Below are 15,782 nucleotides of genomic sequence, written 5' to 3'. Positions count from 1 at the left end.
TGAAATACACAAAGCATATGCTTAGTATTTTCTTTGATGTCCTATTTTTATTTTAATTAAAATATATGTCATTAAAATATAAATAATTCTAAAAATTAATGGACACATTTTGTAAAATTAGATTTTAGGTCGAACACGATTTTGTCTGGACCATTTGAGTGTAAAATTTCAAGCTTGAAGACTGAAAAAGCAGAAAATCCAATTCACTGTTTGAAGATTAGAAAGGATGATCAACAGAACATCAATAAAAATCACAATTTTCTTAATGTATTACATTATTAAATTTATACATGTGGAATTATTTCATCGTTCACAACTTTCTAAAGTCAGTGGAGTTCTATAAATATTATTCATTTTAAAAATACATTTTTCAGATATCAAATTAAAGCTCCTTATATTTTCTGAGGTACAGTATATATAGTAGGCCTTTTAACTGTGATTTCTGATAAAATATCGCTACAACAATGGTTTTTAGTAAATTTTGAGGGAGAAATACTATATGTACCAGTATCCAAACACGGATCCAATTCTGAATCTCTATTCCTAGATAGAACATCACTCATTTTAAAAAGTGTTAGTTTTGTAATCTTTAACAGCCTCATGTGCTGACATAAGTTGAACAAGACATTGTTGATATCATAATAGTAATTCAACAGTTCTTTGTAGGCACATGATGATAAAGTGAAACATTGGCTAATAAAACATAAATGCAATAGATAGTGGTACAGTTCTTGCTTGCTTTACGGGAGACCTGGGTTTGACCTACAGGTATGTTAAATATTAAAATAACCTTTAGTTGTTTTTTTTTTATGCAGAGCGAATTTCAGTGTCTCATTGTCTGATAATGGGTAACATTAGGTTTATTTGTGATTTCCAACAAATCTTTGCACAGCTTCTTTGTTTAATTTATCTATCATTTGTTTAATGATTTCACCTTTTATATATGCTAAGATAGAATAAACCTACTCATCTAGGTTAACTGTAGATAAGAGTTACGTTAGGACCAGGTAAAAAGATAACATGAAGCATCATTCATACTAACATACACAATTAGTATAAAACTCCTTCTAACTTCCATTACTTCCGGACACTTTTGCATTTGTCTAATCCCATCACTTTTGATTTCTACTCTAATTTAAAATGCGGGAGGTGTCAGGCGTTGCATTGCAACAAACACTGCAGCATGACGAACAGCACCGTATCTCACCATTTTTATTTTTTCAAATAATCGAACGCAGGACTGCACTACTCTAAAATTTAGTTGTGTATGGTTGTCAATGTTATTTTAATAGTAAAAATTAAATGTTTATTATCCCATTTGTCTTTCCTGTACCAATCATGCTATACAGTACTAATACTTTACTAGTGACAATTTCATTAAATACAATGATTTCACACAACTCTAAATAAAATAATATGTCACAATGCTATATAACTAATGTAACTTATTTTCGATGTCATGCAGTATACTGAATTATTAGTCATTTTGTATACTTTGTGTACTGTTTCTTTCACTTTCCACTTTGGGTTTGTTTCATTTTGCTTGCTCTGCAAGCAGGGACTCTTGCAGTTTTAATTTTGTATATCCAATCACAGTGATGCATTGGCATTTCAGTGGTCTTGCTTGCCACACAGGAGACCTGAGTTTAACCTACAGTATGTTAAATATTAAAATAATATTAATAATAAATGAAGTAATAACTTGAATGATCCACAGTAGTGTTTAGTGAGCAAACATGTGGCAAACATAGGGGCAGTAAAGAAAACTAGTTTTATTGGTCATTTGACTACAAAACCAATAATCTACAGGGTGCTTGGTGAGAGTAAGGGTATTTAAAGATGCCCTTAAACAGAAATCACAATTGAGCTCACAGAAGCTTTCCACGCTATTGTGCATCGCCATTTTCATTTGAGACATTCTGTTTAAGATATTACACTCAGAAGAACATATTTTTTGTTACAATTCATCAGATATTTACAATGCATTGTGTTGAACAAACTCACTTTAAAAAGCCAGAAGAATGTCCTAATTTGGGACACGGCACACACACACTCATACCGCATAGGAGGGTGGAGGGAAGGATAACACACGCTACGTATTAACTCCACACACTCACCAATTTCTCAGTCCAGTTATTAAATCTTGGTAACAAAATAAAATAATTTATGGCATTGCAAAATTTTACAAATTCTGAATTAAACACAAAATCGTGAACTTTGTGAAAGCACTGTATAGTTGGTATTGTAGCGGAGCTAGTGTGGTGACGACAGCGCCCTCACTGCGCGTAGCAGGGTCCTGGGCTGAGGGAGGTCTCCTTTAGCTCTAGCGGTTGGTGCCATGTTGCGTTACGCAGGAGACCCGGGTTCGTGCCCCAGGTGTGGGGGCCAGAATGGGCGGCGGGGGGCACGACCACTTGCGGAACCGTGACTGTCACATTGGTGCCGTGACCCGGGCGGGAGTGTGGAGTGTCCTTCGACGAGCTGAAGTTCAGCAGGGAAGGGTGTAGCGGAGCTAGTGTGGTGACGTCAGTGCTCTCACTGCGCATAGCAGGGTCCTCAGCTGCCTGGGGTGAGGGAGGTCTCCTTTAGCTCACGCAGTTCGAGCCCTGTTGCTTTACGCCGGGTTCGCGCCCCAGGTGTGGGGGCCGGAATGGGCGGTGGGGGGCACGACCCCGCGCGAAACCATGACTGTCACGCTTTGTTGACAAGAGTTTACGGGAACAGTGACGTGAAGCCACACTTCCTGCTCACTAATTACTGTAATGAGTAATGTAATATGATGCAAGAAGAAATAAGTACAGGTTGTGCTGCAGTCACCATAAAAACATTCCAACATGATCTGCGTGCAGAGTTAACAAGTAAGTGGTATTTGTTTGCAAAACCATCTCAAAGTCAAGAGCAATGTTTATATGGGATTGAAAGAGATGTATTCACAAGCCTGCTTGTTTTCAATACGGCCATTTCACATCACCGGACGTTTTGTTCCCTCATTCTGAATCACAGAGACTGATGGCAATATAGCACTGTGCATACCTGGAAATTTAATCTATTTTGTGTTATAGATTGGAGGTTTTACACTTTACTGTATGCATTTTACTTTTTATTGTGGTTTGAAATGCACTCATCAATGTCGATTTTTTCTAACCCTGAAATATAAAAATTGCATTGCTATACCTCTTTCAGTGTTTGAAGACAGCTTTCAGTTTGTTTTTCTCTAGCTGACCTAGAGACTAGAGAATTGACAATTTGTTTAGTTTTCCATTAGACCTTAAAGTGGCATTAAAAAGTCAACAAAAATAAAGATTTAAGATCAGTGATGTTATGAAACCAAAATAAAAATGCATTCACATCTCTCCATCTTCCACCTTCTACCCTTTGAGAACGAGGAGGCTGAGACCCATGCAGAGTGAAAAATGACCAAGAGGTATCTGCACAGATGAAATGTGAAAAAGTGGGATTTGATATCATTTGAAATTCAGTGAGACAAGTCATGCTGCAGTATGAGTAAAACTTCACCTGTCCATCATGTTCTTAAGCATAAATATACATTTGCATTTTTAATATAAAGCTTAAACTTGAACATCAGGATAAGCTACAAATGGGTGAACAAATAAAGCATAAAAAACAGTGGGATCTGGTGGTAAATTAAAATTAAATAACAGTAATACAAATAAAATATTAATTGTATTTATATTAATTCAATAATAACTTATTGATATTAATTCCATAATAAGTTTTGGAATTAAATAAAAATAAACTTTTAATTAAATAAAATTAAATGTAAAAACATGCTTTAACATAAACCATTTTTAACCACAGTTGTTAGCTCTGTTCGACAATGTCCTAATGCCACAAGGAAAAAATAAATTAGTATTCCTAATTAGTATTTTTATCTCATAAATTGGGATTTCATAAACTCATACGTTGGACATTTTTTTTATGCAGGACTTTTGATACTCCTCTGTATATGGCATACTGTACATATGATATATTTGCCCAGCCCAGTAAGTACAGTAGCATAAATGTTTGGTGTTCAGGTGAGAGGCGACTTTCCTAAACTATTGTTTTTGAAAGTAGTTTGGAAAGTAACCTCTCGCCACAAAAGGACATTGCCATACAGCATAATACTACTACTAATCATAAAAATAATAATCAACTTTATTTTATATAGTGCCTTTAAAGGTGGCTTCTCAAAGCGTTTTACAGGATGAAAACAACAATAAATAAGAAGAATACACAAGATAAAACACAATTATAATATATAGAGGAGACTGTGGATGGTGGTACTAGGAAAAGCAGAGGGGTGAAGAGTAGAACCAGTTAAGTAAAGGCTTTTCTGAAGAAGAGGGTTTTGAGTCTGGATTTGAAGGAGTTTAGAGAAGGTGACTCTCTGATATCCTTGGGGAGAGAGTTCCAGAGCTTGGAGGCATAACAGGAGAAGGCCCTGTCACCCATACAATGTAGACGGACTTGGAGGACGGTAAGGAGAGCAGAATTAGAAGAGCGAGGTGGGGAGTAGGGCGATAATAGTTCAGACAGGTACTGAGGTGCCAAGCCATGCAGAGCCTTATAGGTGAGCATGAGGATTTTAAAGTCTACACAGAATTTAACCGGAAGCCAGTGCAAGGACTCCAGGATAGGAGTGATGTGATCACTTGGACTAGACCTGGTCAGGATTCTGGCTGCTGAATTTTGGACATACTGCAGTTTTTTCAGAGTAAATTTAGATACCCCAGCGAGTAGAGCATTACAGTAGTCAATTCGAGATAACACAAATTTGTTGATCAGCTTTTCAGCCAGAGTTAAAGATAGCATAGGGCATAGTCTATCGATATTTTTAAGGTGAAAAAAATATGTTTTGACAGTATGCTGCAAATGGGGGTAGAATGTTAAGCCAGAATCTAATATAATATAATTTTGACTGAAGCTCAAGTACAGAACAATCTACAGATAGGGTTACAGGACTGGCTTTACGAAGTTGATGGGGGGTGCCAATGAGCATGACTTCGGTCTTGTCGCAGTTAAGATGAAGGAAGTTTTGATTCATCCAATTTTTTATGTCAGAGATGCAATTAGATAGAATAGAGACAGCCACATCAGTGTCAGGTTTGGTATGGATGTATATTTGAGTATCGTCAGCGTAAAAATGAAAGCTAAGGCCGTGTGATCTTAAAAGCTGACCAAGTGGGAACATGTAAATGCTGAAGAGCAAGGGGCCCAATATTGAACCCTGAGGAACACCAGACTTAACAAGACCGATTTCAGACCTGTACCCATTAAGAGAGACAAAGCGACTGCGATCAGTGAGGTAAGATTTGAACCATTTGAGAGCAGTGTCAGAGCTCCAAACACAGTCTCAAGATGAGAAAGTAAGATGTTATTGTCAACAGTGTCAAAAGCAGCACTGAGATCAAGAAAGATGATTATAGAAAGAGAACCAGAATCAGAAGCTATTAGAAGATCGTTAGTGACTTTGACCAGGGCAGTTTCTGTGCTGTGAAGTTGACGGAAGCCAGATTGGAGGGGTTCGAAAAGGTTGTTTGTCATGAGGTGGTTATGTAACTGAAGCGTGACAACACATTCTAGAATTTTAGCAAGAAAGGGTAAGAAAGGGGCGAAAATTGTTAAGATTGTCGAGAGCCATGTTAGGCTTTTTTGGCACGGGGGTAATGGCAGCAGTTTTGAGGACCGTTGGCACAATGCCAGTGCTCATGGATTCATGTATAATATTGAGGTCAATGGGACAGAGAGAAGAGAAACAGGACTGAAATAAAGTGGTGGGAATGGGATCTAAAATAGAAGTGGTGGGTTTCATGTGTGTAACTAGTTTATTGAGGGATGCTGAGTCAAGAAGAGAGAAGCTGGCAAGAAGGGAACCAGAGAAGTTGGATGAGGAGGGAGGGGGTGTGTAAATGATATGTGTAGTAGATAGAATATGATACCAGATGTTGTCAATCTTAGAACTAAAGAAATCTAAGAATGTTTTGTAAAGTTGTGATGAGGCAGGTTATGTGGTGTGGCAGTTTGGCTTGAGCAGTCTGTTGATGGTGGAGAAAAGATGTCTGGGGTTGTTTTGGTGATTTTCAATGGTGTGAGTGAAGTAGGTGGATCTAGCAGACTCTATAGTAACCTTATATTCAGATAAGTAATCTCTCCAAGCCTGATAATGTACATTTAGGCCAGAAAGACGCCACCTACTGTACGCTCAAGTCTGTGGGTGGCTGCCTTCGTAGATTGCAGATGGTCGTTGTACCAGGAGGCAGGGTGAGAGAAGGAGATGGTTCGATTTTTTTAAGGAGCAAACGAAAAAAGATGGTGCATCTCTTTAAGAGAAATGCATTTGCCATATATAATTGGTTTCCCTTGTTTTCAGCAGTGATACATTTTTTAATTGTTGTAAGAGGTACAGTATCAGAAATATTTTAGTAGGGGAATGCATGCATCAGACTATGATATGCCAAGTTCTTGGCAGGTGGCTGCAAAGCTCTGTGCTTAAAGTTGCTTTGTCAAATTGCAACACTCCCAACAGATTTTTTTTTGCTGCAACTATATTGGGAATACTGTTTTATTGGCTTCAATTCAGATAATTTACCTTGAAAACCTATGTATAGCCCCGTTAATGCATACTGGATGCCATAAGGTTTCAGTTTGTCATAGCTGTACATACAGTATACTACAGATAATCTAGTTCAAAGTTGTAATACACTCTCCATTGAATTTTATGTTGCTGGTATTGATCAACCTCATTGCACTCAATAACAATTAAAATTTGTCTAACAGTTCTTAAGTCACTACTAATCCATTCTAAATACACTTGATATCATTGTATCCATATAATCTGCAGATACTTTGCTTTTCCTGCAGCAAGAATAATGTATTTACTAAATAGTATTTACGGCAAAATAAATGTGAACATTTTGAGGTCCATTTTAATGTTCTCATACTGATCGCTGTTATACTAATTGCGGATAAAGTCTTATGAATGACCTGGTAACTAAGACCAATTTATAAATAAACACATACAATCTCTTCCATCATGTCATGCACTTAACTCTGACCCATCACAATCATTGGACAATACACAAGCAAATCCTAATGAGGAAATAAAATGTCCTATTTAGGAGTTTATAAAGTCCTACAAAGGAGATAAAAAAGTCTAATTAGGAGAAAGAATGTCCATTGTATGAGTTTTCATTTTTTATTTTTCCCCATGGCCACAGTAGTCTGCCTACGCTCAAGATACAGCATTTTTCTAACATCACTGCTCTGATTTCTCACATCTCTGGTCGTGATCCTGCGTTGTGACATTCTTGAGCTCAGCATTTCTGGTGATTTTGTATTTTTTTTATTCTAAAATTTCTTAATTAAAGTTCTCAGTCTCTGAGTAAGCTTTGTGAGATGGTTTGCTACACTTTCTAAATCTTTTTGATTTAGGGGATTCTACTGACTCTCCAGTGCTTATGTGCATCTTTTTCTAATTAATTCCAACTATTGGGATAGAACCTCTGATTTTTATGATATTCCATACCTTAAATATCATATATATACATAATATCCTAAACATATATGTGTATACTGTATATCTCTAACTACAGTATATACAATATTAGATTTTTTTCTGATTTTGTAAAATCAGTAAGTGTGTTTTGTGGGTTGATGTGGTTTCTCAATAGTGATCTTCAAGTGATCTTCAATAATATCTTCAATAATTCCTGGTGAATTTTCTAGGTCTTTATCTCTTATGGTAGTAAAGATTAACTGAGGGGAGAAAGACAAAAGAGAAATACAGTATGTACAATACTTTTGCATTGGAGTGGTATTAATTAATTTTACATTTAAAGCTATTATTAATTTCACTATTGTAGTTTTTGTTATAGCATGTATTGTAGATTTTAGCTAGGTATGCAAGCCAAAAACCCAGACACCAAAAACTACATTTTCTGACATTCCACACAGAGGCAAAAAAAACTGTGAATATCCACAGACATCTATACTGCTCATCAACAACTGCAACTACTGCTATTCATGTGCACTGCCTAGATCATTTAGACACGGTAATTTACACATTTACAACTGTATAATGGCAAGTTGCAATATTAACTATTTCAGTTGTTCTAACTACAGTAGGTTATAGTCACTTCCTGAAATATCACCCCCTTTTCAGAAATAAAAACATACTGTACAGCCACATTCCAATTGAAATGGTTGTTAGGCTATGTATTTTACACTGTATGTTTATACTGCAAATACAATGTAATATTTTCAAGACATACTGTATGATTATTAGAATAATAAAAGCAAAGATTAAATTAAGCTGCCATTTCAGTAACATCTAACACAACACAAGTGCCACCTATTGATCTGTTTTGAGAAGTTAAAGGCTGATTGTGGCACACCAGCCAAAACAGTGATATAATGCGCTATGCTTACTGTTAACATAAGAATGATGTGCATTATAGATGGCTGCATCTGTATGTATAGTGAGAGCACAGCTTTGCAGGACCACATTCCCCCAGAAGAATCTGGGGAATGAGCTGCTGCTCTGTGCCTTGACCAATTTCAGGAAGCCAATTGGTCAGGTAAATCATTAAAAAAAAGCAAGAAGAGGAAGCTTCCAGGGTCAGTCACCGAGTAGAATGATGTGTGTCGTGTGGAGGACAGAAAGAAAGACCAGGAACTAGAGAAACCTTGTGGGTTTCTGTGAAAGAAACTGAGTTTTGTGAATTTTTGAATTTTGGGGAAATTTTGAGAGGAGTCTTAGAGAGAAACCTTCTTTGAAAGTTGTCGGACGGAAAGCATTTCAGCTTCTTGGCCTATATTAAACATGCATTTCATGAATAAGGTTAAGCAAGAGTTCAATGCACAGCTTAGGCTTTTCTTCTGTTATTTGTTTATGGTTTATGGGAGGAAATCGGAGCACCCAGAAAAAACACGTGAGCATGAGGGAAAACATACTGTATACAGTACATATTTTACTGTACATTTCAGTCTGGATTTGAATTCAGGCTCAAAGAGCTGTGAGACATCAGCATGCCTCATCCTACTGTATATAATTTCAAAGAATTATTCAGATTATAAGAAACATTCAAGGTAATCATAATCACTGCCAAACAAGCTCTACCAGTTTCATCTACTTGGCCAGTAACCTACTTTTATTACCTTAACCTGTCTATGATAATCACAATGCACCCTCATGTCGTGTCTGGAAAGCAAGGTCTAGTGATCAAACATATTTGATCCTGCAGTGTGACATTCTTGAGCTCAGCATTTCTAGTGATTCTGTATTTTTTATTATAATTTTTCTCATTTAAGTTCTCAGTCTCTAAGATTAAGATTTGTGAGATGTTTTCTTATACTTTCTAAATCTTTTTAATTTAGGTGATTCTGCTGACAATCCAGTGCTTATGTGAATCTTTGCCCTTGCCTGCAGTGTCCTTATCCTTTCGCACCTAGTGATTTTCTTTTTCCTCCTTTATATTGTCATTGAGACCAGTTATTAATTTAATTGTTATAATTGACCAAGTCTTTAATTGTCCAAATTTTGCTGATTCAAATTGATCTTATACTTTAATAATACAATTTCGTATAATTCTGGAGAGGAATCAACATTTTTTAGGAAGCATAATGTCAGGCTAATACTAGTTAGGTGCATACATTTTTAAATATTTACTTAAAAATTATAACTACAGAAACATTAGTTTGATATTGGCTTTGCATTTATTTAAACTCTTTTCAACCTCTACAGCTTATACAGTAGATAGAGTTTGCATTACTATGAATTGTTAATGATGAGCTTTAAGTTATCTAAATTTGATATTGGTTTACAGCTGTGAAGATACATATGTGGTACATATGAGTTTTGTGGTACCAGCAATAACAGTTAAAAAATTATTCAATTTTATAAAGATTTTTTTTAATAAAACTGAACAATGACAGAAGTTAGAGTTAAATAATATGATAACACTAAATATAAAGATAATTTTGATTCACTTTCAAATACTACAGTCATATCATGTCATAAATGTCTTCAGCAATGCAATCATAAATGTCTACATAGATTATCCTTCCCTGCACTCCTAGTACACATGTTGAAGATAATATCTGAAGCGAAACCCAGTGACACGTGACCCTCTGACGTTAGATGTATAGAGCCTAAATACCTTGCTGATGAAAATAAGTGTTAAGTTCCTTGAGAAACCTGTTTTAAATGCTCCAGCTTTGGCATAGTTTAAATATTTCATAAATGGTTAGAAAAAATAGACAGTATAGGCTTTTCACACTGTGTAAGCACTCATCGTAGTTGGAAATGTATAAGCATTCATATTTGGTCCCCATGTCAAAACCATGTATTGTATCAGTACATTATGCAAAATCTGTAGCCACAAACAAGTTAGAAATAACCTGTAGTCTTTCAGTAACCAAATCTAAACTTAGTCTTAAACTTATATTGAAAAAGTTCTTTACGTCTCAAAATAACTTAGACTGGCCTTTACAGTTTTACTTGTCCAATCAGTGGTATCAGGACACTGAGCAAGATACCTGTACAATATGTGCTACTAGAAACTTGTTTCCCTTAATAGTATTTGCTAAATTATACTTACAGTATGCCAGAATAGAACATGTTTCCTGAAGTAGACATGGATTATAGTTTGAAATATCTTCAGGAAACAATTTGCATTTAGATACAGGGGACTCTGTGAGTATACAGTACAGTAAGTTTATAATTCATGTAACAATACAGGACAGTGACTTACACTTACAAGTTACTATATATTCTTCTCTCACGTCATAATTTAGGATCCACTACTTTGCCTGTACATCTCGTTTTCTACATTTATTCTTTCTTACAGAATTATTTAATGCAAGTAAAAACCTAGCATTGCGTGTGACAAGATTATCACCCATTTGTAAGCATTCCAGGAACATGAGGCTTGAACATTATCACAAAAATGCCATGCTCGATAACATTCTCTGATTAATTTAATAAAGTGGTGGTGTATGCTTGTCTTAAGTATAACTTTTCTATTATTGAAAAGTGACTGATCATTTTTTAATTGCTGTTCTTGTCTTTTTGGAATTCACACCCAAGATGTTACAATTTTGACTTCCTCACAAATAGGGAGCCACAATATGGCATTTGTATTCCCAGCTTGTCATGACATGCCATGCAGACGATAGATCAGAAAGTGTGCAGTCACTAATAATACTTTAATACCTTCCTCAATGACAGAAAGTAAGATATTTGTTTCATTTTCATTTTTTCTCCATGCTCATACCACGAATACCATGAACTTCATACCAGGTATGTTAAAAATGTACGCCTGGATGTTATGACATAATACACGTAGGGTCTGTCTGATTAATCTGATCTTAATGGTGATGCAGAGATATTTTTCTTCTGTTTGTCATACAAAAGAAATGTGTTCGCCTATAGGATTACAGTGAGGCTTTAACAAAAGCCACTGTCACGAAAGGTTGAAAATTAACTTAATTATATAAAAAAATTAAGAAAATGATTTTTGGTGTCTTTCATATTGAAAAAAACTTCTGTTACTTCTGAACTGAGTGCCTTCAACTTTAGAACTGAAATGATTTCTAAGGTTCTTAGTGGGAAATGTATCATTTAATGCCAGGAACACTGACTAAAACTTTAGAAAGGTAAAAAGTCTAGCTGTCCTAAAAAAATAAATTAAAAACCTTATCAGAGCTGTAGCAGAATTCATGGTACACGTCAAGGCAACATTACAATGAACATGCTGATGCATCTTCAAATGCCTTGGTGGAGAACTTGCACTGAAACCAAAGCAAAATGATTGAAAATGATCATACTATTTATTGAAAGTGTAATAGACTGTCTCACTTGTAGGTATGGCAACATCAGAACAGTTTATTGTAATAAGTTGGGAACATTACTGAAAATAAGTAGCAAAAAAAATTGGGGCAAATCAAAACAAGTTACATATCCTCTTCTTGTAAAGAAGGCCAAGAGTATTGTGGAGTGTGTATCTCATCCCCTAAAAGTAAAAGTGTAAAAGTAACGGACTCGGGAATATGTAATATGACTCTTAAACAATGTAAAGTAAGTCTTTTATCTCCTGTAACACTATTGTATTATGTTCTCTGTTGGTAATATTTGTCTATCTTTGTTGTGTTGTTGTATTTGACCATGCCGCAAAACATTTTTTTCCCAGGGGATAATCAATAAAGAGCCTACGGTACGCAAGCTTTTGGTTGATCAGGTCAGTTTGGATACATGCAGGGTCAGTGACACTGATCTAGGGTGTGATAGTAGAAAATGCAATAATGGGTTGTGGAATAAGCGATGCCGACCATAAAAGGGTAACATTAGAACTATTGGTGCTGAGATCAAGTTTGGTTAGCCTGATGATGAGGTGGTGTAGAAACCAATAGCATATAACTGTTTGCTGATACTTGATTGTGAACAGGTGGAATGGCTGACTGACAAAAACAAAGGGAGTGATTAGAATAAAAAGACATGGAGGGTTAATAGTAGAATCAAGCTTGAAGTATAGAAATACCTTTACCTGACTGTCTGAGGTCAGTTTCCTTAATCTGAATGACAGAGGATAGATTCCAGGTGTAACCCCCAAAAATGCTGGCAACATTTCTTGGTTTTTGATGGCAAGTGGGAGATTAGTTTCCCTGGACTGCTAGTGGAAGTGTTTAGTGGGGGCTGGGAATCAGGGGCCAACACCGTACATGGTTGGCTGCTTCCTGGGTACAGGGTATGGTGTGAGTTGTGAATGAAGACCCAGAACCAGATGTAGACTGGTACAGTGAACATGCTTGGTACAACAAATGGGCCAGCAGGAAAGGAGAATCAGGGTAAGAGAACAATAAAACACTGATAGATAGGCTGGGGTTCAACGGGTGGATGTGCAATTATGAAATCTGGCAGAAGATCAAGTTTGATCTCCCCCAAACCTCCATTTGGTTGAATAACTCGAATAATTAGGAAGCTAGGCCTATGTGCTCTTTTTGTTGAAGCCATGTAACATGATAAGGCTTATAAATTGTTGTAGGTGTTGCAAAAAAAAATCCAGCACAAATCTAGACAAAGAGGTAGAATTTTTTCCCATGATTATATAAAATATCCTTGCCTACATTTTAAACTATATTAATATGGAAAGAGCTTTTTTACGCTCATATCTTCAATTAAAAAAACATTACATTTTCTATGTTATATACGTAAAATACCCGTACAAAAGAACTACCTGTCTTTAAATCATATATTATAAGTAATGAAACTGTTTTATGAAGGACAAAAAAACAAGGAACTAAAATATAACTGCAATCTTCAAACATGCCTTGTCAGTTAGATAATTAAGAGTATGAATTACCGAGGTTTATAGACTTTCATGTTGTTTTATCCAGGAAGATGCAGGTGGGTCATGAATACAAGAATTTTGTATTCTTAAAAAGTAAAGACCCCAAACATATTTCCAATAAATATAACTTATTATTGAATACATTTTTTTAGTGTTTCAATGAGCAGTTTCTGTTATAACTTGTTACATCAATTTATCAGCCTTGACAACTTTAAATCAAAACCTGCATCTCTCATCTCTGAGTTTTCAGGGCTCAGTCTTCAGCCCTTATTTTTCAGTACTGCAATATTTAGACCAGATTATCAGAAACAAAAAAGGCTGACTTCCACTATTATGATGATTATACTCAGATCTACCTACACACATGACTGAATCCTTAAATTGTTCCATCAACACTGTACTGTTAAGAACAACACTATTCAGAACTGTACTGCTTGAGTGCTGACCAAGTCTGACTGTAATTCTCCTGTGCTGAAAAAGGTGCACTGTCTGCCAGTCTCTTAAAAGATTGAGACTGTCTCGTTGATCCACAGGGTGCTTGGTCTTGTCATGCCTGACATCCCTCCCTCGAGGCCGCTCCACTACTCCTGTTCTTGTTCTTGTGATTAAGCTCCCCAAGTGTACCATTTTAGGTGTATAAAGACTAGCTCCTCCAGTCCTCGGGGTTCATCATTAGGGTAAGGATGTTGCGAGGCCCGCCTGGCACCAGGAAACCCTACGTCCGTTTCCTGAGGGCATAGGCCTCATCCCCGCTTCCCGAGCCCAGGGTCTGGAGGATCACACCCCGCCACCTTTGGACCTCCACGTTTTGTCACTGTGTGTTCCCCCCTCCCGGGGATTTAAACCTTGTCACGTCCCAGGATGGATTTCTTGCTGATGGACTCTCGGACTATGCCCTGACCTGCCTTTGGACCTGTTTGGATTTGGATGCTGTTCTTTGTCTCCCTCTCTCACTGTCTCATGGATTGTCACTATTATTTTGTGCACTATTAAACCCCTGTTTGTTCCCTTTTACCACGCCTCCTGTTTTCTCCAGCTCTTACCACATTGTATAGGCTCTACTACAAGACCTGACACGGATCTTAGTCCGTGTCCGTAACAGATCTGTCTTCTATATTCCTTCAAGAGTTACTATCCTCACACGTCTCGTTTTACTCATTTTGTTTCACTGGCTCTATGCTTCTCAGTGTTTCAAGGACCTCACATTGTCCATTAGGTGACTTAGCCTTTTCAGTGGTATTCTCCTGTCTTTGGAATATTCTTCCTGACCGTATTAAAAACGCACTATCTTTGATCTTTTTTAATCATCTTAAAACTTCATTATTTTTGATGGCCTTTATCTTTTAACTTAATTTCATGTTTATACATTTTTTCATGTATTTTACTGTACATTCTATTATGTATTTCCTTGATTATGCTCTGGATTGAAAAGCACACTATAAGAATAAAAGTGATCACGATTATATAATTAAAAATTATTTTTGTGTGCAAAGCTCAATAAATGAAAAGTATTGACGTGCCTTCATATATTTGTAGTACAGGCACTATCAGTAAAAAACATACACTGATGTACAAAAACATTAGACATCTAATATATCAGGAGTCAAAATATAAGTATGTAGTGAGCAGAAACATTCACACTTTTTATATCATAACAACTTTGACTATTATTAATAGAGTTCTTGGTGATCATTCAACTTTCAAATCATTTAAGAATCTTCACATTGAGCACAATCTTCAAAAATGTGATGACAACTCTACAAATTGAAAGTAATCTGAAATGCTATTTTAACTATTCTATCACACTTGCCAATTTAATTTAGTAGTATGACCAATTAAATGTAGTATTTCAGTCCCCAAAATGATAAGCCGAAATACAAGGAGGTATTAAAATGCAAGTAATGCTATTGGTTCCATTGGTTCCATTAGTTGTTTCATTTTATTTTTTCTCAGTATCTCATACTGTATCATAAACCTAATTCACAGAAGTTATGCTTATTGCTTTAAGGTTCAGATTACCATTCAGTATCACATTGAAAATGTTGTCTTAATATAAACAATATACTGTACTGGAATTTAAAAACAAATTTAGAATTCACAATTGTTAAGATTGTGGAGGAATTAAGGGTACAACATATTCATAAAGTGAAACTAATTCCTGAAAACATTCTGTCTCTACTACATTAATGCTAGTTTCATACAAACACAAGTCTGCATTTAGGTTAACACGAGAAATGCTTTGTGAAAGAAATTGACTTATCTTACCTGCCTGAAATGTTTTTTTTTTCCTTGTCAGAACTTTCTTCTATGTGCCTATAAATTATTTGATTCCAAGAACCACCAGGAGACAAGGCATGTTCATTTGTCTGGCAGCGATGTCTTTGGTTCAGAACAGTGTTTCTTTGAAAAGCAAGTTAATCTGCATCATGTGGA

The 15,782-nt window shown here is 36.0% G+C and overlaps 1 protein-coding gene across 1 annotated transcript in view; it reads right to left on the bottom strand.

The window, feature by feature from the left end:
• Positions 1-15,782, bottom strand: part of LOC102698599 (adhesion G protein-coupled receptor F5-like) — a 47,457-nt gene extending 31,675 nt beyond the window's left edge. The window contains exon 1 of the mRNA XM_015351372.2: positions 15,615-15,782. The gene's annotated coding sequence lies outside the window, so the exon portion shown is untranslated. The remainder of the gene's footprint in view (positions 1-15,614) is intronic.

The sequence above is a fragment of the Lepisosteus oculatus genome, chromosome 2, assembly GCF_040954835.1.
Source record: "Lepisosteus oculatus isolate fLepOcu1 chromosome 2, fLepOcu1.hap2, whole genome shotgun sequence".
NCBI classification, from domain to species: Eukaryota; Metazoa; Chordata; class Actinopteri; order Semionotiformes; family Lepisosteidae; genus Lepisosteus; species Lepisosteus oculatus.
The sequence above is the reverse complement of the archived record's forward strand: the minus strand, read 5'-3'. Positions and strand labels throughout refer to the sequence as shown.